General features: G+C 40.5%; 1 protein-coding gene and 1 pseudogene across 2 annotated transcripts in view; one reads left to right on the forward strand and one right to left on the reverse strand.

Moving 5' to 3' along the window:
* Positions 1 to 23,485, reverse strand: part of LOC143684375 (putative HLA class I histocompatibility antigen, alpha chain H) — a 269,739-nt gene that overhangs the window by 37,462 nt on the left and 208,792 nt on the right. The gene's annotated exons all lie outside the window — the stretch shown is intronic.
* LOC143683210 (eukaryotic translation initiation factor 2 subunit 1 pseudogene) lies at positions 560 to 22,312 on the forward strand (annotated as a pseudogene).

A 23,485-nucleotide genomic window follows, 5' to 3' on the forward strand; every position in this document is an offset into this window, starting at 1 on the left:
AACCTTAGACAATGTATTTTTCAAGCTTTAGAGTAAACCTATATCATCAAGATGGGGAAGCTGTCAGTCAACATTCTGAACTTATATCAAATGAGATAACACACGCCATACGTTTAGAATATGGAAGAGGTTTCAGCCATACTTTAAACCCACCAGAGAACTCACATCCTGAAGAAGCACTATGTAATCAATAGGGTAGTGCCTTTAATTATCTAGTCTACCAAAGCTGCCAGAATGCAACATATCAGAGATGGACTGGCTTTTAATAAAAGAGGTTTTATTTAGTTAAAAACATATAGTTCCTCAGAGGAAAGGCAGCTAACTTTGAACCGAGGTTCTTTCTTACATGGGAAGGCACAGCTGATCTTGCTGACCTTCTCTCTAGGCCTCTGGGTTCCAACAACTTTCCCAGGGGTGACTTCTTTCTGCATCTCCAAAGGGCTGGGCTGAGCTGCAAGTGCTGAGATGAGATATGCTGAGCTGTTTGGGCTATGCTTCATTGAGCTCTCTCATTTAAGCACCCAGACAATTAAATCAAACACCATTCATTACAGCAGGCATGCCTTCTAGCCGGCTGCAGAGGTAATCAGTGACAGATGAGCTTCACATGCCATTAACTCACGTAAACAGCAGTAGAACTAGGCACTTTCACCTGGCCAAGTTGACATCTGAACGTAACTAGCACACATAACATATAAAAAGCTCACAATATAAATTCAGTGGATTTGAAAAGTCCTTGGTTACCACTCTATTGAGTAATCCAAAAAAATTACATATGAGGGATTTAATGTCTGTACTGAATATGGGAACACCTTAATTTGGAATTTTTTCTTTGAATAAAATGAGGGGGCTCCATAGGAATGAATGCCTAGATCTGAAATTATCATACACTGTCATTCAGTGAAAACAAGCTTTGAGGTACTAAAAATGGTATTATTAGATGAGGGGATCTAGAGGTTTAGAGAGAAGGGACTATTAGAGTGGATTTACCATGGAAGACCTGCTCACACAACACAGGAGTATCCAGAGGACACATCTTTCACCAGAATTTTGAGAAATAAATTTTGAGACTAGCACTATCATCCCTGAAGAGCTCTGTAGTTGCCCTGCTCTGTGGGTCAGATATTACTGTGGAAACTGCTGTCACTGAGTAGAATTCTCAAACTCAATGGGGATGATCAGATCCTGAGTTGGCTGAAGCCATGTGGTGTTAGTTAATCACCATAGAAAAGGTGGACATGGCCAGTAGCATAGACAGCACACTCAAAGCAGCAGCCAAAATAATCTGACACCCAGAGACTTGTGGCATTGCCTAGTGGATTGTGGGGACCTAGAAGTAAGATAGATGGTCTACTAAACTCTTGTTTGGCAGTAGAAGCAGATTTCTAGGTCAGTTGAACAGAAGTCAAACTTAAATTTCAAACACAAAGAATCATGACACCTTAATCAGTTTCCAGATTTGAGACAGTTTTCAGAACGAAAGACCTTCAGATGAGGGAGGGCCGGGTATCCAAGGGGAAGCACTCATTTACACTGCCCAAAATTTACACTGTTAATCTTCCTCCCAGTCTTCCACAAGGAGACATGGCCTTTTATCAGGTGACTGTGCACTGGGGAAAAGTAAATGATCAGATATTTCAGAGATTATTAGACACTGGCTCAGAAGTGACACTAATTCCAGGAGACCCAAAACATCATTCTGGTCCACCAGCCAGTGTAGTAGCAGCTTCTGGAACTCAGGTGATTGATAGAGGTTTAACTCAGGTGCATTACACAGGGGGTCCCTAGACCCATTCTCTGGTCATTTTCCCAGTTCCAGAACACATAACTGGAATCGACCTACTCAGCAACTGGCAGAATTTCCACATTGGTTTTCTGACTCATGGAGTGAGAGCTATTATGATGGGAAAGTTCAGGTGGAAGCCACTAGAACTGCCTCTACCTGGCAAAATAGTGAATCAGAAATAATATCAAATTCCTGGAGAGATTGCAGAGATTAGTGCCATTCTTAAGAACTTGAAGGATTCAGGGGTGGTGATTTCCACCACGTCCCCATTCAACTATCCTATTTGGACACTGCAGAAAACAGGCGGGACATGGAAACTGACAATGGATTACCATAAACTTAACCAGGTAGTGACAATAATTGCAGCTGCTGTTCCAGATGTGGCATCATTGCTTGAGCAAATAACACACTGCCTGGAACCTGGTATGCAGGTATTGATCTGACAAATGCTTTTTTCTCAATAGCTGTCAGTAATGACTAACAGAAACAGTTTGCATTCACCTGGCAAGGTCAGCAGTATACCTCCATTGTCCTGCATCAGGGGTATATCAACTGTACAGCCTTATGTCACAATCTTGTCTGCAGGGAAGTTGAATGCTTCTCCCTCCTCCAAGACATCACACTTGTCCATTATATTGATGTTATCATGCTGATTGGTCCTAAGTAGCAACTACTCTACACTTATTCATAAGGGATTTGCAGGTCAGGGGATGGGAGACAAACCCAACAAAATACAAGAGTCTCCCATCTCTGTGAAATTTCTAGGTGTCCAGTGGTGAGGGGTATGTCAAGATATCACTTCTAAGATGATGGATAAGCTGTTGCCTCTACCCCTCCTATGACCAAAACAGAGACACAATGCCCAGTTGGCCTCTTTGGATTTGAACGACAATATATTCCTTATTTGGGTGTGCTACTACAGCCCATTTACCATGTGACAAGAAAAGCTGCTAGCTTTGAGTGGGGACTGGAAAAACAAGAAGCTCTGTGACAGGTCCTGGCTGCTTTGCAAGCTTCTTTGCCACTTGGGTCATACGATCCAGCAGATCCAATGGTGCTGGAAGTGTCACTGGCAAATAGAGTTGCTGTCTGGAACCTTTGGCAGGCCCCTATAGGAGAATCACAACACAGACCCTTAGGATCTTGGACTAAAGCTTTGCCATCTGCTGCAGATAACTACTCTCCTTTTGGGAAACAACTGTGTCTAGGCCTTACTAGAGGCTGAACGCTTAACTATGGGCCACCAAGTTACTGTGAGACCTGAGTTACTTATCATGAGGTGGATGTTCTCTGACCCACCAAGCCATCAAGTTGGGCATGTGCAGCAGCACTCCATCATAAAATGGAAATGGTATACTAGAGACAGGGCTCAAACAGTTACTGGAGGCACAAGTAGGTTACTAGAAAAAGTGGCCCAAATGTATATGACCCGCATTCCTGTCACATAACCGTCTCTTTCCCACATCAGAGCTATGGCCTCTTGGGGAGTTCCTTACACTCAGTTGACTGAGAAAGATAAAAATCAGACCTGGTTTACAGATGGTTCTGCATGATATGCAGGGACCAAAATGGAAGTGTACAACTGTAGCACTACAACCCCATTCTGAGATATCCTTAAAAGACAGTGGTGAACCTTGTGTCTGATGCTTCTTTTATCTACCATATGGACAGATGAGTAAAAGGTATGGATTAAAAGTAAATAAATAATAGGGGGAACAAATGTTAAAACAAATTTACAGGATTGAAATGTTAGTGATCAATGAAAGGGAGGAGTAAGGGGTATGGTATGTATGAAATTTTTTTCTATTTTCTTTTTATTTCTTTTTCTAAATTGATGCAAATGTTCTAAGAAATGATCATGATGATAAACATACAACTATGTGATGGAAAAAAAAAGGGGGAAAAAAAACAGACAGTGATGAGCATAAATCTTCCCAGTGGGTGGTACTTCCAGCAGTGCACCTGGTTGTTCATTTTGCTGAGAAGGACAATTGTCCAGAATTGCATTTGTATATTGACTCATGGGTTGTTGTCAATGGTTTGGCTAGATGGTTAGGGACTTGGAAGGAGCATATTTGGAAATTGATGACAAAGAGATCTGGGGAAGCGGTATGTAGATAGATCTTTCTGACTGGGCAAAGAACTTGAAGATATTTGTGTCCCATGTTAATGCTCACCAGAGGGTGACTTCAGCAGAGGAAGGCTTTAATAATCAAGTACATAAGACGAACTGTCCTGTTTCCTTAGCCACTCCTGCCATTGCCCAATGGGCTCATGAACAAATTAGGCATGGTGGTAGGTGTTCTAGTTTGCTAGCTGCCGGAATGCAACACACCAGAGCTGGACTTTTCGTAAAAGGGAATTTATTTCATTAGTTCTTCAGAGGAAAGGCAGCTAACTTTAAACTGAGGTTCTTTCTTACATGAGAAAGCAGAGGGTGATCTCTGCTGGCCTTCTCTCCAGGCCTCTCGGTTCCAACAACTTTCCCCAGGGTGATTTCTTTCTGCATCTCCAATGGACTGGGCTGAGCTGCGGCTACCAAGATGAGGTATGCTGAGCTGCCTGGGCTGTGCTACCTTGAGCTCTCTCATTTAAGCCCCAGCCTATTAAATCAAACATCATTCATTGCAGCAAGCATGCCTCCTACTGACTACAGATGTAATAAAAAACAATTGAGGTTCACATGCCATTGGCTTATGTCCACAGTAATAGAACTAGGTACCTTCACCTAGCCAAGTTGACACCTGAAACTAACTACCACATGTCCACCCCTTGTCAACTTGGCACCTATATGCATCACCTTAAACAATATTAAGGTGAAAAAATTCTATTCTGGCTGTGGACCTATGAATCTCAAAACAAGTTGTTCTAGTTTGCTAGCTGCCAGAATGTGATATACCAGAAATGGAATGGCTTTTAAAAAGAGGAATTTAATGAGTTGCTAGTTTACAGTTCTAAGGCTGAGAAAATATCCCAATGAAAGCAAGTTTAGAGAAATGTTTAATCAAAGGCATCCATCCAGGGAAAGACATCTTGGTTCAGGAAGGCTGATGAAGGTCACGGTTTCTCTCTCAAGTGAGAAAGCATATGGTGAACACAGTCAGGGCTTCTCTCTCAGCTGGAGGGGCACATGGTGAACATGGCATCATATGCTAGCTTTCTTTCCTGGCATCCAGTTTCATGAAGCTTTTCAGGAGCCGTTTTCTTTCTTCATCTCCAAAGGTCACTGGCTCGTGGACTCTCTGCTTCGTGGTGCTGCAGCATTCTCTGCTCTCTCCGAATCTCCTTCATTCTCCAAAATGTTTCCTGTTTTATAGGACTCCAGAAACTTATCAAGATCCCCCCAAATGGGTGGAGACATGTCGTCACCTAATCCAGCTTAACAACCACTCTTGATTAAATCACATCTCCAGGGAGTTGATCTGATTATAGTTTCAGACATACAGTATTGAATAGGGATTATTCTGCCTTTACAAAATGGGATTTTGATTAAAACATGGCTTTTCTGGGGGACATACATCATTTCAAACCAGGGAACAAGTTATCTGATGCCAATGTGCAAAGGAGGATATTCACAAGATACAGATTTTCGTTTCCACGGGGTGAAATTGGAAGGAATACAGATGTAAAACCTGCATGGCAAATGCCACTGGATTTCAAAGTCTGACAGCCATTTATCCTTCAGCTTTAGAAACTGGCAACCCCCCCCCTTCCAAGGGCCTATGCAGTGGCCTGCCTCTTTCCAAAGCAACCTCGGGGGACACTGAGGAGACCACCTTTTTCTCGACTCCACTCTCTCCAGGCATCATGGCCACACCTGGGCTCTCTGCCATTTCCAGAGCACAAGCTCAACCCCTCCATGTGGTTGCAGCCAGGCTTTCCTCAGTCTCCCAAGGAGTGTGCTGTATCTTCTCCAAGGCCTGAGGCTCCAGGACTCTTTCACTGCAATGAGGTGGGAGATGCATCCTCACCCTTCAGGGTAAACTCACCCTCTCCATGTATATGGGTGGTTCCACTCTCCTGGCCAAGGTTTCTTGTCTTCAGACCTGAGCTTCCATTGTTCTCACTCTGCAAACTCCAATTTTTCACTTTTGTGTCTCCCTTTGTCCAGATTGGCAGTGGTTCTGTTTACACCAACAGTCTCTTCAAGCATTCCACATCTTTTCCATCATTCTCCTCACAGTTCCTCCAAAATCTTCCCCTTAGCCTTCCAAAAAACTGTTCCAACATATCTGGTATTTGCAAACTGCTGCAGCACGCAACACCTGGTACCAACTCTGTTCTAGTTTGCTAACTGCCGGAATGCGAAACACAAGAGACATACTGGTTTTTAATAAAAGGGGATTTATTTCATAAGTTCTTCAGAAGAAAGGCAGCTAACTTTAAACTGAGGTTCTTTCTTAATGGGAGGGCACACGGTGATCTCTGCTGGCCTTCTCTCCAGGCCTCTGGGTTCCAACAACTTTCCCCAGGGTGATTTCTTTCTGCATCTCCAAAGGCCTGGGCTGAGCTGCGAGTGCTAAGATGAAGTATGCTGAGCTGCTTGAGCTGTTCTAGGTTGAGCTCTCTCATTCAAGCCCCAGCCAATTAAATCAAACATCATTCATTGCAGCAGGCATGCCCCCTAGTCGGCTGCAAATGTACTCAACAGATAAGGTTCACATGCCTTTGGATCACATCTACAGCAATTGAACTAGGCACCTTCACCTAGCCAAGTTGACACCTGAATCTAACTACCAAAGTAGGGATGGAGGTTATGCATGGGACCACCAGTATGGACCTCCACTCATTAAGCTGATGTGGCTACAGCCACCGCTGATTGCCCAATCTCCCAGCAACTGAGACACACACTCAGACCCCAATATGGCACCATTCTCCAAGTTGATCAGCCTGCATTCCCTGCACGCAATGTTTCTGCAAAAACTACCATCCATGGACTTAAAAAATGCCTTATCCACCATCATTGTATTCCACACAGCATTGCTTCTGATTAAGGAACCCACTTCACAGAAAATGTAGGTAAGGACGGGCACATGCTCATGGAATTCTCTGGTCTTGCCATGTTCCCCATCATCCAGTGGCAACTAGGTTCATAGGACAGTGGAATGGTCTTTTGAAGGCCCAACTGCAGTGCCAACTACATGGCAATAAGTTGCAGGGCTGGGACAGTGTTCTCCAGGAGGTTGTGTATGTGCTGAATCAGCATCTACTCTATGGTGCTGTTTGTCCCATAGCCAGGATTCATGGGTCCACGAATCAAGGGGTGGAAGTGTGAGTGGCAACACTCACTATCACCCTTAGTGATCCACTAGGAAAATTTTTGCTTCCTGTCCCTGAAACCTTAAGTTCTGCTGATCTACAGGTCTTAGTTCCAAAAGGAGGAGTGCTCACTGCAGGAGACACAATGATTCCATCAAACTGGAAATTAAGACTGCCACCTGGCTACTTTAGGCTTCACATGCCACTGAATCAACAGGCACAGAAGGGGATTACTGTTATTTCTTGGGTGATTGATCCTGACTATCAAGGGGAAATAGGACCACAACTACAAATTGGAGATAAAGAAGAGTTTTTGAACTGAAATTCTCCACATTCATTCACTAATACATTTGTTAATACATACAACTATGTGATGATAGTGTGAGTTACTGATTATATACAAGAATGGAATGATCATATGATAAGAATGTTTGTGTTTGTATATGGTTATGTATCATAAATAAAAAATAAAATAAAAAGAAGAGTTTTGCTGGAATACAGGAAATCCCCTAGGATGCCCTGTAATTAAAGTCAAAGGTAAATTCCAACAATCCAATCCAGCAGAACTACATATGGCCCAGAAACTTCAGGAATGAAGGTCAGGGTCACCCTACCCGGCAAGAACCATGATCAGCTGCAGTGCTTGCTGATGGTAACGGGAACTTGGAATGGTTAGTAGAAAAAGGTAGTGATAAATAGGAACTATGACCACATGATCAGTTACAGAAGTGAGGACTATGATTGTAAGAATATTTCTTCCCTGTTTTGTTATGAGTACGTTTGCATTTCTACATAAGCAAAACCTTGTTTTCCTCTTATCATGTGAATAATTTGTATTGTTCATGTTACAGTATTTAGGTCACAGAATATGAAGTTAAAGAGTGAATGCTATCTAAGGACTTCTACCCTATTCTAGAGAGAAGTAGTGCATTTCTGGTTCTATGCAAGATAGCTGAGCATTGTTACTCAAAATCTAGTCTGCTACTATGTTCTAGTTGGAAATTAATTGTATTTCAAGGTGTTGTATACAGTTGCCAAGTTGCCAAGGGTTGAACTGTGATATTTAGGTTCTGGTGCCAATTTAGCCAAATAATTATGCCCAGTTGTCTGGTCAGGGAAGCACTGGCCTGACCATTGCTGCAGAGATATTTCAGGCAGGTTGATCAAATCATCAGTTTGTTGATGACATCTGTGGCAGATTGCATCTGAAATCAACTAAGGCGTGCTTCCCACAATGAGATAATCCAAGGCTTTTAAGGAAGAAGAGAGACTCTCTCACTGCTTCTTCAGCCAGCAAATCTCTCCTGTGGAGTGCCTCCAGACCCTTCATCTGAGCTGCCAGTCTCATACCCTTCCTGATGGATTCTGGAATCCTCCATTCCCATGGTTGTGTGATGCACCTTTTTAAATCTCGCATTTACAGATCGTGCTTATTGATCCTGTTTCTCTTGAGAACGCTGACTTACACAGAGCAATATAACTATGAATCAAGCTGAACGTATCGGGATGAATGCACCAATAGAGTCTGGATTCATTGGAATACTTTGAGCAGCAGAGGGTAATTCAATCATTTCAGTGGGTTTAAAACTTGATTCATTGTCATGTTCAGGTTATGTCACCTTGGCCACGTGGTGGTATCCATTTGTCTAGTCGGGCAAGTGCTGGCCTCTCTGTGGCTATGAGGATATTTCATAGAATTAAATCATGATCACGTCAGCTGCATCCACAGCTGATTCCATTTGTAATCAGCCAAGGAGAGTGTCTTCTGCAATGAGTGATGCGTAATCTAATCACTGGAAGCCTTTTAAGGAGGATTCAAAAGAGACAGGCTCTCTTCCTGCTTTGGCCGGTGAGCCTCTCCTGTGGAGTTCATCCAGTCCCTCCAACAGATTGTCAGCCTCACAGCCTGCCCTACAGATTTTGGACTCTGTGTTCCTGAGGTTACGTGAGACACTTTTATAGATTTTATATTCACAGATATTTCCTTCTGATTCTGTTTCTCTAGAGAACCCCAGCTAATACACTCGTCAAGCACCTACTCTGAGGCTGCTCTTATGCATGCTTCAGTTAGACCTTGCTACCTATCATATCCTGCCAAACCCCAAGTAGGACCATTCCAGACAATCCTAAAGAACACCTACGGCAATATATAAGATTCCACAAGCGTTCCATGTCCTACTAGAACTTTCCAGAAAACTGCAACATCCAGATGGGTCCCTGGACCAGATGAGTCCTGAGCCCTAGAGGGCCCAGCCTCTCCAGAACAACAGATAGTTTCATCTCCTTACCCCATATTAGTGACAGATCTTCCAACATGAAAAAGTTACAATGACCATAGCCCAAACACCATAAAGAGAGGGCTAGAAAGATCAAAGTTGATGGTGGAGTTATACAGAGACGGTAGGGTTGAACAAATGAATATGATGTGCTGAATGATTAAATTGATATCTATTTTAGTCTCCAGTATCTTAGAGCTTAAACAACTAAAATTGTGGAATTGTAACCCATGTCAAACTCTGAAATATGTTCCTCAATTAATCATGGTGATGTGCTTTGAAATTTATTGCTTTTTTGTATATATGTTATTTTTCACAAAAAACATTCTATTGTGGTGATAAAAAGTATATATCTAAGCCTTTTAGCCTCCTATATTCTGGAGCAGCTAGAAGGAAAAATCTGAGAGGCTCATATGGTAGCCTAAGACAAAATCTGGGAACAATCCTGTAACTACTTGTTGAAGAATGCTTTGAAAGCTATTGCTTGGTTATTTCTTTGATTTGTATATATGTTATACTATACAATAAAAATAATTTTTTAAAAAAAACTTGACTCATGCACATCTTGACTCATGAACATCTCAGTCATGGTCTAACAATGAGACTAGATGCCTGAAATTCTTCAGTATTGGGTACAGGAAGGGAGAAAAAAATTAGAGACAGAGATTTTGAAACAGATATGCATGAGCCTCAAGTTCTCCCTCCCTGCTCTCTCTCAAGGGACTAGAAGATGTACTCTTCCATGCCCTGAAAAACACTGGTTTTCAGGGACCAACATTCTAGATGACAGTTCTCTCAAGGACAATCAGGGCAATTGGAGATGCCCTAATATCAGTGGGGTGCTGGGAAGGCAGAGAGTAGAGAGGGTGAGGCACAGACACTGTGGTTTCCATAACAGATAGCAAGAGTAATTCATGTTTTGTAATTCTTATTTCTAAATTCTAAGATACTGAGCTATTTGGATATACCCTGGTCATTCCCAGAAACTTCAGTTATTTATGTCACACTTGAGACTCAGAGTCAGAGCTCTGAAGCTGTAGAAGCCAGTAGCACCCCATGCAGAAACTGTTGAAAAAAGGTACCATACTTTGACCAAAGTTATAAACAAGTTGATCTGGATAGGACTAAAGTAGATCAGAATTCAGGGTGAAAGATGATATTGTCCATATTTTAAAAGGTCAACTACTGCATGAGCCCAAACGAAAAGATGTTTATTTGGTGCAAAATTTATATTTTGGGTAGTGTATTATTTAATTTAACTTGCATGGTCAGTTTAGTTGAACACCATAAGTAAATGGAATCTTGAATACATGAGATTTTATTGGTTTGCCCAGGTTAGCATAGTGGTCCAATATATCGCAGAGTAATTTGGGCAGTCAAGAAAGAAGATTTTTGTGATGTCCCCTTAGAGAACTGAGCAGGAAGGAGGAAATATACAACTTCCCCATTTGGAGAATTTCTGATATTCTCACAACTGTGGGGACAGTCAACTCAAAAGGCCAAGCCCTGGATCTTGTGGTTTGCCCCTATGTAATATATTCCTGCCAAGGATAGGCTAAAACTACTTAAAATTAGGCCTAAGAGTCACCCCCAGAGAACCTCTTTTGTTGCTCAGATGTGGCCTCTCTCTAAGCCAACTCAGCAGGTGAACTCACTGCCCTCACTCCTATGTGGGACATGACTCCCAAGGGTATAAATCTCCCTGACAATACTTGCAGGAGAAGCCAGGACCGGGTATCATGGGGTTGAGAAAGCATTCTTGATCAAAAGGCAGGGAGAGAGATATGAGATGAAATAAAGTTTCAATGGCTGAAAGATTTCAAACAGAGTCGAGCAGTCATCATGGAGGTTATTCTTATGCATTAACATATAACTTTTTAGTTTATGGTGTATTGGAGTGTCTGGATGGAAGTACCTGAGATTGGTGAGCACTGTTCCGAAAGCCTTGATTCTTTTTTTTCCTTTTTTTTTTTAAGGCAAGCCTATTAATGAATATTTTTTTGCAGAAATTTTAGAACTGTGGTGATTTAATTAATTTATTAAGAGAAAAATATATCAGTTAATATCTGCTCTGCTTTTCTGAACTAGTATCACTGGGAAAATAACATTAAATCCGAGATTTTTGTCATTTTATTTTAGGCAGCACACTTCTCCTTTTGTTCCTTCATCAGGAAGAATTTATTCTTTTGGACTTGGTGGTAACAGGCAGCTGGGAACTGGTTCAACAAGCAACCGGAAAAGTCCTTTCACTGTGAAAGGAAATTGGTTCCCATATAATGGGCAGTGTCCACCAGATATTGGTAAGTTCTGTTGTACTAAGGTTTTGCTACACATTTTATAGTACTTATTAAAATGTTGCTCTTAAGAAGGTTTTTGTACTTGAAAGAATTCCAGTATACATTGTTTAGTGAAAATGACAAAATGCAGAACATGTGTATAGGGTTGCTTAGTTTGTTTATTTTTGCTTGCATATGCATAAGGTAAATCTGTGTAAAGCAAAGTAATAAAAGTGGTTTCAGGAGTGAGACATATGAAGACTGGGTGATAGCAAGGTACTAGTGGGAGGGAGTTATTCATATACTATTTTCTGTTTTTGAAATTTGAACCATATGAATATATTACCTATTCAAAATACTTCAAAAGCCTTGATTCTTGAAGACAATTGTATAACTACATAGCTATTACAAAGTGACTGTGTGACTGTGAAAATCTTGTGTCTGATGCTCCTTTTACCTATGGTATGGACAGATGAGTAAAAGATATGGATAAAAAATAAATAATAGGGGGAACAAAAGTTAAAAAAATTGAGTAGATTGAAATACTAGTGATCAATGAGAGGGAGTGGTAACAGTTATGGCATGTATGAGCTTTTTATTTTTTCTTTCTTCGCTGGCAAGATGCAGTTTTTCAAAAAAATGATGATGATGATGAATACACAACTAGGTTATGATATTGTGAGCCATGTTGTAACCATGTTGTGCTGGTTTGAAAGGAGGTTATGGACCCTAAAAAAGTCACGTTTTAATCAAAATCCCATTTTGTAAAGGCAGAATAATTCCTATTCAATACTGTATGTTTGAAAACTGTAATCAGATCATCTCCTTGGAAATGTGATTTAGTCAAGAGTGGTTGTTAGGCTGCATTAGGTGATGACATGTCTCCACCCATTGAAGTGGGTCTTGATAAGTTTCTGGAGTCCTATAGAAGAGGAAACATTTTGGAGAATGAGAGATTCAGAGAGAGTGGAGAGTGCTGAGGCACCATGAGGCAGAGAGTCCACGAGCCAGCGACCTTTGGAGATGAAGAAGGAAAATGCCTCTTGGGGAGCTTCATGAAACCGGAAGTCAGGAGTAGGAGCTAGCAGATGATGCAGTGTCTGCCATGTGCCCTTCCAGAAGAGAGAAAAACCCTGACTGTGTTCACCATGTGCCCTTCCAGCTGAGAGAGAAGCCCTGACTGTGTCCACCATGTGCCTACTCACTTGAGAGAGAAACCCTGAACTTCATCGGCCTTGTTGAACCAAGGTATCTTTCCCTGGATGCCTTAGATTGGATATTTCTATAGACTTGTTTTAATTGGGACTTTTTTTCGGCCTTAGAACTGTAAACTAGCAATTTATTAAATTCCCCTTTTTAAAAGCCATTCTGTTTCTGGTATATTGCATTCCAGCAGCTAGCAAACTAGGACACATGTCAAAAATGTTCATATCTCAAGATGTGAGATATGTTATGTTGGTCATTGTTCATAATAGAAATATTAAAGAAAAAAAAAGGAGTAGACCAGCAGTAACAGCACCAACAGCAGCCTTGCTCTAAATACAGACCCTCATGCCTACTCCAAACCATCTCAACCAAAATTGGATCTTCAGGTGACTGGGGTACATAGTAAACTTTGCCTCCTAGATGCACTGCCAGATCTGGGCAGTGCAACTTTGGTGTTTGGTCTGAACAAACCATTTAGCTCTGGAGTGTTCAAGGTTCAGGTTTTGTTACTTTTCTCTTCTACAGCAGTGAAAGCTAAATTCCTGAATGAACATGGCTAGATTATGGTGTTCATTAGTTTGGTGAGGCAAAATCTGGCCTGATGGTACTATGACCATATTTCATGAATGGATTTGCATCTACAATCAGTAATTATATCAAGGGCTGATTGAGTCTACAGTCAACAAGAGGTTATGCTCAACAATGTGGGGAGTCTCCTCATACAATCAGCAGGAGATCTAAAAACCTAGAACTGAGGATTGAAGATGTCAGAAAGAACCATTTCTACCTCTACTTAGTCATTCAGCTTGTAACCTGCTTTATGAAGTTCATTTTGCCAAAATTCAGAATCGCCTTTGTGAGTTTCCAGCTTATGGCCTGCCCTACAGAATTATGACTCGGGAAAACCGTGGCTAATACAATAGCTGATGCCTCCTGTGCTAGTTAGAAAATGTTGATGCCCCAGAAAATACATGTTGTTTGATCCTAATTCAAAATTGTAGGGGTGGGAACCTTTGATTAGATTGTTTCCATGGAAACATGATCCACCCAATTGTGGGTGTGGTCTTTTGGTTAGATGGAACTGTGACTCTGCCCAATTGAGGTGTGTCTTGATTAGTTTACCAGAGTCCTTTAAAAGGGGAAACATTTTGGAGAGAGTTCAGAGCCAACACACAGAGCCAACAGAGAGGGCCAACATAGAGACCCAGATGTTGGAGATGCAGAAAGAAAATGCACCTGACAGAGGTGTTCTGGACCCACTGGCCTTGCTTGAGTCAAGGTATCTTCCCCTAGATGTCTTCATTTGGACATTGTTTATGGTCCAATGAATGAATGAATGTTATAGAACTGTAAACTTGCAAGTTAATAAATCCCCTTTTTAAAAAGCCCTTCCATTTCTGGTATATTGCATTTCGGCAGCTTTAACAAAGCAAAACACCTCCTTTGATGATTTCATCTATTCTTAAGGATTTAAATATCACTTATATGACATTACCTGCCTAATCTATTTCTCCAGTCCAAACATTTCTCCTAAATTCCCGACAAATTCATCCAACCAGGAATTCAACAACTGACAGCTGCAAAATATGCTTTTCCTAGCTAAGCTTAGCAATTTACTCTTTGTACTTAGTTCCCTCGACATTAACCAGACCTTCTGAGTTCTGCTTACAGAAATGGACAACATTACGGCATCAAGAACACATCGGGGGACTTCCTGGAAGATGGCGGCTTAGTAAGACGCGCGGATCTTAGTTTCTTCTCCAGGACACCTACTAGGGGAGTAGAAACGATACAGAAAGTGCCCAAAGCCACAACAGAGATAAAAAAGACAGCGTACCCCATCCTGGAACGGCTGGCTGGCTGAGAGAAGCAGCTCGGGTGAGATCGCCGAGGCGCGCGGGCCTTACCGGGCGGGGTGGCAAGCGGCCGGAGTTACTCCCTTCCCCCTTCCCGGGCCGGCTGGGAGAATTGGAGAGGTGGTCCCCTGAAACGAAGGCGACTGGCGCCCACACCACGCGCAGCCCCCGGACCAACTGAGAGAATTGGATCGGAAACCCCCAGGCCGCGGAGAACGGTGACCCCGTGACTCCCGGGGAACGTGCACTCTCTCGGGCGGGCCGCTGCCGCTGGCGCCCTCCCGCCACGCTTGTCGCCCAGGGCCGACTAGGAAATTCGGACGGGCTCTTTCCCTGGCTGTGGCGACCAGCAACCCTCCCTGCATTCGGACCCCGGGCCGGCTCAAGCCGCTTCGGCTAGCGAACCCCCAGGACGGCGAGAGTTTTCCAAAGTTTAAGGTCCCACAGCACCTTTTACTGGTGGGACCCGCAGACAAACGTGTGCCACGAGCGCCACCTACTGGGCAGGATAAGAAAAACAGAACCCAGAGATTTCACAGAAAAATATTACAACCTTGCTGGGTCCAACACCAAGAGAAATCTGAATAAATGCCCAGACGCCAGCAGCAGAAGATAACTGTCCACGCTCAAAAGATTGAGAATATGGCTCAGTCAAAGGAACAAACCAATAGCTCAAATGAGACACAAGAGCTGAGACAACTAATGCTGAATATACGAACAGAAATGGAAAACCTCTTCAAAAATGAAATCGATAAATTGAGGGAGGACATGAAGAGGACATGGGCTGAACATAAAGAAGAAATAGAAAAACTGAAAAAACAAATCGCAGAACTTATGGAAGTGAAGGATAAAGTAGCAAACATAGAAAAAATAATGGATAGCTACAATGATAGATTTAAAGAGACAGAAGATAGAATTAGTGATTTGGAGGATGGAACATCTGAATTCCAAAAAGACACAGAAACTATAGGGAAAAGAATGGAAAAATTTGAACAGGGTATCAGGGAACTCAAGGACAATATGAACCGCACAAATATACGTGTTGTGGGTGTCCCAGAAGGAGAAGAGAAGGGAAAAGGAGGAGAAAAACTAATGGAAGAAATTATCACTGAAAATTTCCCTACTCTTATGAAAGACCAAAAATTACAGATCCAAGAAGTGCAGCGCACCCCAAAGAGATTAGACCCAAATAGGCGTTCTCCAAGACACTTACTAGTTAGAATGTCAGAGGTCAAAGAGAAAGAGAAGATCTTGAAAGCAGCAAGAGAAAAACAATCCATTACATACAAGGGAAACCCAATAAGACTTTGTGTAGATTTCTCAGCAGAAACCATGGAAGCTAGAAGACAGTGGGATGATATATTTAAAATACTAAAAGAGAAAAACTGCCAACCAAGACTCCTATATCCAGCAAAATTATCCTTCAAAAATGAGGGAGAAATTAAAACATTCTCAGACAAAAAGTCACTGAAAGAATTTGTGACCAAGAGACCAGCTCTGCAAGAAATACTAAAGGGAGCACTAGAGTCAGATACAAAAAGACAGAAGAGAGAGATATGGAAAAGAGTGTAGAAAGAAGGAAAATCAGATATGATATATATAATACAAAAGGCAAAATGTTAGAGGAAAATATTATCCAAACAGTAATAACACTAAATGTCAATGGACTGAATTCCCCAATCAAAAGACATAGATTGGCAGAATGGATTAAAAAACAGGATCCTTCTATATGCTGTCTACAGGAAACACATCTTAGACCCAAAGATAAACATAGGTTGAAAGTGAAAGGTTGGGAAAAGATATTTCATGCAAATAACAACCAGAAAAGAGCAGGAGTGGCTATACTAATATCCAACAAATTAGACTTCAAATGTAAAACAGTTAAAAGAGACAAAGAAGGACACTATATACTAATAAAAGGAACAATTAAACAAGGAGACATAACAATCATAAATATTTACGCACCGAATCAGAATGCCCCAAAATACGTGAAGAATATACTGCAAACACTGAAAAGGGAAATAGACTCATATACCATAATAGTTGGAGACTTCAACTCACCACTCTCATCAAGGGACAGAACATCTAGACAGAGGATCAACAAAGAAATAGAGAATCTGAATATTACTATAAATGAACTAGACTTAATAGACATTTATAGGACATTACATCCCACAACAGCAGGATACACCTTTTTCTCAAGTGCTCATGGATCATTCTCAAAGATAGACCATATGCTGGGTCACAAAGCAAGTCTTAACAAATTTAAAAAGATTGAAATCTTACACAACACTTTCTCGGACCATAAAGGAATGATGTTGGAAATCAATAATAGGCAGAGTGCCAGAAAATTCACAAATACGTGGAGGCTCAACAACACACTCCTAAACAACGACTGGGTCAAAGAAGAAATTGCAAGAGAAATTAGCAAATACCTCGAGGCGAATGAAAATGAAAACACAACATATCAAAACTTATGGGACGCAGCAAAGGCAGTGCTAAGAGGGAAATTTATTGCTCTAAATGCCTATATCAGAAAAGAAGAAAAGGCAAAAATTCAGGAATTAACTATCCATTTGGAAGAACTGGAGAAAGAACAGCAAGCTAACCCCAAAGCAAGCAAAAGGAAAGAAATGACAAAGATTAGAGCACAAATAAATGAAATTGAAAACATGAAAACAATAGAGAAAATCAATAAGGCCAGAAGTTGGTTCTATGAGAAAATCAATAAGATTGATGGGCCCTTAGCAAGATTGACAAAAAGAAGAAGAGAGAGGATGCAAATAAATAAGATCAGAAATGGAAGAGGAGACATAACTACTGACCTCACAGAAATAAAGGAGGTAATAACAGGATACTATGAACAACTTTACGCTAATAAATACAACAATTTAGAGGAAATGGACGGGTTCCTGGAAAGACATGAACAACCAACTTTGACTCAAGAAGACATAGATGACCTCAACAAACCAATCACAAGTAAAGAAATTGAATTAGTCACTCAAAAGCTTCCTAAAAAGAAAAGTCCAGGACCAGATGGCTTCACATGTGAATTCTACCAAACGTTCCAGAAAGAATTAGTACCAATTCTCTTCAAACTCTTCAAAAAAATCGAAGTGGAGGGAAAACTACCTAATTCATTCTATGAAGCCAACATCACCCTCATACCAAAACCAGGCAAAGATATTACAAAAAAAGAAAACTACAGACCAATCTCTCTAATGAATACAGATGCAAAAATCCTCAATAAAATTCTAGCAAATCGTATCCAACAACACATTAAAAGAATTATACATCATGACCAAGTAGGATTCATCCCAGGTATGCAAGGATGGTTCAACATAAGAAAATCAATTAATGTAATACACCATATCAACAAATCAAAGCAGAAAAATCACATGATCATCTCAATTGATGCAGAGAAGGCATTCGACAAGATTCAACATCCTTTCCTGTTGAAAACACTTCAAAAGATAGGAATACAAGGGAACTTCCTTAAAATGATAGAGGGAATATATGAAAAACCCACAGCTAATATCATCCTCAATGGGGAAAAATTGAAAACTTTCCCCCTAAGATCAGGAACAAGACAAGGATGTCCACTATCACCACTATTATTCAACATTGTGTTGGAGGTTCTAGCCAGAGCAATTAGACAAGAAAAAGAAATACAAGGCATCAAAATTGGAAAGGAAGAAGTAAAACTATCACTGTTTGCAGACGATATGATACTATACGTCGAAAACCCGGAAAAATCCACAACAAAACTACTAGAGCTAATAAATGAGTACAGCAAAGTAGCAGGTTACAAGATCAACATTCAAAAATCTGTAGCATTTCTATACACTAGTAATGAACAAGCGGAGGGGGAAATCAAGAAACGAATACCATTTACAATTGCAACTAAAAGAATAAAATACCTAGGAATAAATTTAACTAAAGAGACAAAAAACCTATATAAAGAAAACTACAAAAAACTGCTCAAAGAAATCACAGAAGACCTAAATAGATGGAAGGGCATACCGTGTTCATGGATTGGAAGACTAAATATAGTTAAGATGTCAATCCTACCTAAATTGATTTACAGATTCAATGCAATACCAATCAAAATCCCAACAACTTATTTTTCAGAAATAGAAAAACCAATAAGCAAATTTATCTGGAAGGGCAGGGTGCCCCGAATTGCTAAAAACATCTTGAGGAAAAAAAACGAAGCTGGAGGTCTCGCGCTGCCTGACTTTAAGGCATATTATGAAGCCACAGTGGTCAAAACAGCATGGTATTGGCATAAAGATAGATATATCGACCAATGGAATCGAATAGAGTGCTCAGATATAGACCCTCTCATCTATGGACATTTGATCTTTGATAAGGCAGTCAAGCCAACTCACCTGGGACAGAGCAGTCTCTTCAATAAATGGTGCCTAGAGAACTGGATATCCATATGCAAAAGAATGAAAGAAGACCCATATCTCACACCCTATACAAAAGTTAACTCAAAATGGATCAAAGATCTAAACATTAGGTCTAAGACCATAAAACAGTTAGAGGAAAATGTTGGGAGATATCTTATGGATCTTACAACTGGAGGCGGTTTTATGGACCTTAAACCTAAAGCAAGAGCACTGAAGAAGGAAATAAATAAATGGGAACTCCTCAAAATTAAACACTTTTGTGCATCAAAGAACTTCATCAAGAAAGTAGAAAGACAGCCTTCACAATGGGAGACAATATTTGGAAATGATATATCAGATAAAGGTCTAGTATCCAGAATTTATAAAGAGATTGTTCATCTCAACAACAAAAAGACAGCCAACCCAATTACAAAATGGGAAAAAGACTTGAACAGACACCTCTCAGAAGAGGAAATACGGATGGCCAAGAGGCACATGAAGAGATGCTCAATGTCCCTGGCCATTAGAGAAATGCAAATCAAAACCACAATGAGATATCATCTCACACCCACCAAAATGGCCATTATCAACAAAACAGAAAATGACAAGTGCTGGAGAGGATGCGGAGAAAGAGGCACACTTATCCACTGTTGGTGGGAATGTCAAAGGGTGCAACCACTGTGGAAGGCAGTTTGGCGGTTCCTCAAAAAGCTGAATATAGAATTGCCATACGACCCAGCAATACCATTGCTAGGTATCTACTCAAAGGACTTAAGGGCAAAGACACAAACGGACATTTGCACACCAATGTTTATAGCAGCATTATTTACAATTGCAAAGAGATGGAAACAGCCAAAATCTCCATCAACAGAAGAGTGGCTAAACAAACTGTGGTATATACATACGATGGAATATTATGCAGCTTTAAGACAAGATAAACTTATGAACCATGTAATAACATGGATGGACCTAGAGAATATTATGCTGAGTGAATCCAGCCAAAAACTAAAGGACAAATACTGTATGGTCCCACTGATGTGAACGGACATTCGAGAATAAACTTGAAATATGTCATTGGTAACAGAGTTCAGCAGGAGTTAGAAACAGGGTAAGACAATGGGTAATTGAAGCTGAAGGGATACAGACTGTGCAACAGGACTAGATACAAAAACTCAAAAATGGACAGCACAATAATACCTAATTGTAAAGTAATCATGTTAAAACACTGAATGAAGCTGCATCTGAGCTATAGGGTTTTTTTGTTTTTGTTTGCTTGTTTGTTTGTTTGTTGTTGTTGTTTTTTACTATTATTACTACTTTTATTTCTTTTCTTTATATTAACATTTTATATCTTTTTCTGTTGTGTTGCTAGTTCCTCTAAAACGATGCAAATGTACTAAGAAACAATGATCATGCATCTATGTGATGATGTTAAGAATTACTGAGTACATATGTAGAACGGTATGATTTCTAAATGTTGTGTTAATTTCTTTTTTTTTCTTTCCGTTAATAAAAAAATTAAAAAATAAAAAAAAATTAAAAAAATAAGTAATATGTGGAACAAATGTTAAAATAAATTTAGTAGATTGAAATGCTAGTGAACAACGAAAGGGAGTGGCAAGGGGTATGGTATGCATGAATGTTTTTCTGTTGTCCTTTTTCTTTTTCTGAATTGATGCAAATGTTCTAAGAAATGATCATGATGATGAATACGCAACTATATGATGATGTGAATTACTGATTATATATGTAGAACGGAATGATCATATGTTAAGAATGCTTGTGTTTCTTGTCATAATTTTCAAAAAATTTAAAAATTAATTTAAAAGATTAAAAAAAAATAAATAAATACTGACCAGCAGCCAGTAGACTGACGTGCTGGTCATCGGTGAAGGAGAGGGGGAGGGGGTATGATATGTATGAATTTTTTTCTTTTTTCTTTTTGTTTCTTTTTCTGGATTGATACAAATGTTCTGAGAGGTGATTGTGGTGATAAATATACAACCATGTGATGATATTGTGAGTTACTGACTGTATACCAAGAATGGAATGATCATATGGTATGGATGTTTGCTTTTGTACGTTGTTATCTTTAAAAAATATTTTTTAATTAAAAGAAATGTGTATACATAATTTTAGATAGAACTACAGGCTTAAAATGAAAGAATCTGTCCTCAGAACCATTTCTCCTTACCTCTGACTCCACTTCCAACTTCCAGGCTGTTTGTTTGTTTGTTTGTTTGTTTGTTTGTTTTATCTGTTTTTTCTGATTATTTCTTTTAAAATAATAAACAAATATATTCTTGGGGGAAAAAAAAGACATATTTCTGAAATGGGGGCTTATGTCCACTTACTGGAATACAACAACATTGAAGGCATGATTTTCCTTAGTGAGTTGTCCAAAAGGCATATTCCATCTATAAGCAAACTTATCTGAATTGGGAGGATTGAATGTGTGATTATCATTAGAGTAGATAAAGAAAAAGGCTATATTGATTTGTCAGAACGAAGAGTTTCTCCAAAGGAAGCAATAAAATGTGAAGACAAATTCACGAAATCCAAACCTGTTTTCAGCATTCTCTGTCATGGTGCTGAGGTTATAGCATACACTAAAAACAAGCAGCTGGAGAGCTTGTTCCAGCCGACTGCCTGGGTCTTAGATGACAAGTACAAGAGGCCCGTATATGGTACTATGATGCATTTAAGCATGCAGTCTCAGACCATCTATTCTGGAGAGTTTAGATTTGAATGAAGGTGAACGGGAAGTACTCAATAGCAATATTAATAGGCGTTTGACCCCACAAACTGTGAAAACTCGAGCAGATATTGAAATGGCTTGTCATGGTTATGAAGGCATAGATGCTGTGAAAGAAGCCCTGAGAACAGGTTTGAATTGTTCCACAGAAACCATGCCCATGAAGATTAATCTAATAGCTCCTCCTCGATATGTGATGACGACAACAACCCTTGAGAGAACGGAAGGGCTCTCTGTCCTCAATCAAGCTATGGCTGTTATTAAAGAAAAGATTGAGGACAAAGAGATGTCTTCAGTGTTCAAATGCAGCCCAGAGTAGTTACAGAACAGATGAAACTGAACTTGCATGGCAGCTGGAGAGGCTTGAGAGAGAAACCGCATAAGTGGATGGAGATGATGATGCAGAAGAAATGGAAACCAAAGCTGAAGATTGACTTTGTGGGAAACAGAGACCAATTTAAGGAACATAAAGCAGGACTTCCAGCTGTGCAGTCCGAGACTTGAAAGTTTCCCGTTATTGAAAACTTCAAAACAAACGTTTTTAATTTCCAAGTATTTACATGTTCAGCAGACTGTAACATGAAATGTCCTCTTAAATGTCAGCTGTTTCAACAGTAGCTTCAACAGATTGATCATTTTTTAAGGGAGCAACCAAATTTCACTAGAGACAGATCTTTAAGGTAAAACAGACGTAAAATCTGGCCTGTGATTTCCATTCTAATGTGTACACACTGGCACCCCCAGGGGCACCCACAGCAAACAATCCCAATCCTTCTATATAAAATACATTCAAGCAAAAATTAAATAAATTTCTGTGAGATTAAAAAAAAAAGGAAGTGCCCACAAGCCAGTGAGTGTCTGTTCATCCAGGCTGACATTGGAGGACTCTTAATCAAGATCCCTCAAATTGGGCGGGCCGCGGTGGCTCAGCGGGCAAGAGTGCTTGCCTGCCATGCCGGAGGACCCCGGTTCGATTCCCGGCCCCAGCCCATGTAAAAAACAAACAAACAAACAAAATATAATAAAACAAGAAAATGTTTAAAGATGTTTCCCTTTCTTCCTCCCTTCCTTCCTTCTCTGTCTTTCCTTCCCTTCCTCCCTCTCTCTTAAAAAAAAAAAAAAAGATCCCTCAAATTCCAATCCATATGTGCTCTCCTGGTTCCCTCGTATACATCCCATCTAGTTCCTAGAATTATTTAGGTGTCAAGTCTATTTCCGCCTTGGGGGATGGGGTACGGGGATGGCTGCATGGATTGGGAATCGAGCCTGGGTTTCCACATGGCTGGTGAGCATTCTACCACTGAACCAGCCATGCACCCCCTAATTCCACTTTATTACCTCCACTGCTTCCCCACCAGGTTGTGCTGGGATTTAACCCTCGTTATAGGACTGTCAGCCAGTACAGGAGGTGGAGCAGTGCCAAAGTGGCATAACTGTTTCACCATGGGGGTGAGACTTCTACAGCATCTCCAAGCATGGTGGAAGTGCTAACTTGATTAGAGAAGGGGGAGTCTGCTCTGCATGCCCAGAAGGCTGGGAGAATATTGATCAGCATAAACCTGTTCCAGTGTGCAGAATCGTAGCCTTTCCCCAAGCTCACAGATTCACATCACAGACCTGCTCTGATGAGCACTGAATGTCTCTGGAGGTCTATGGCCCTACAGTTATATGTTCAGC

This window comes from Tamandua tetradactyla, chromosome 5 (genome assembly GCF_023851605.1).
Source record: "Tamandua tetradactyla isolate mTamTet1 chromosome 5, mTamTet1.pri, whole genome shotgun sequence".
Lineage (NCBI taxonomy): Eukaryota > Metazoa > Chordata > Mammalia > Pilosa > Myrmecophagidae > Tamandua > Tamandua tetradactyla.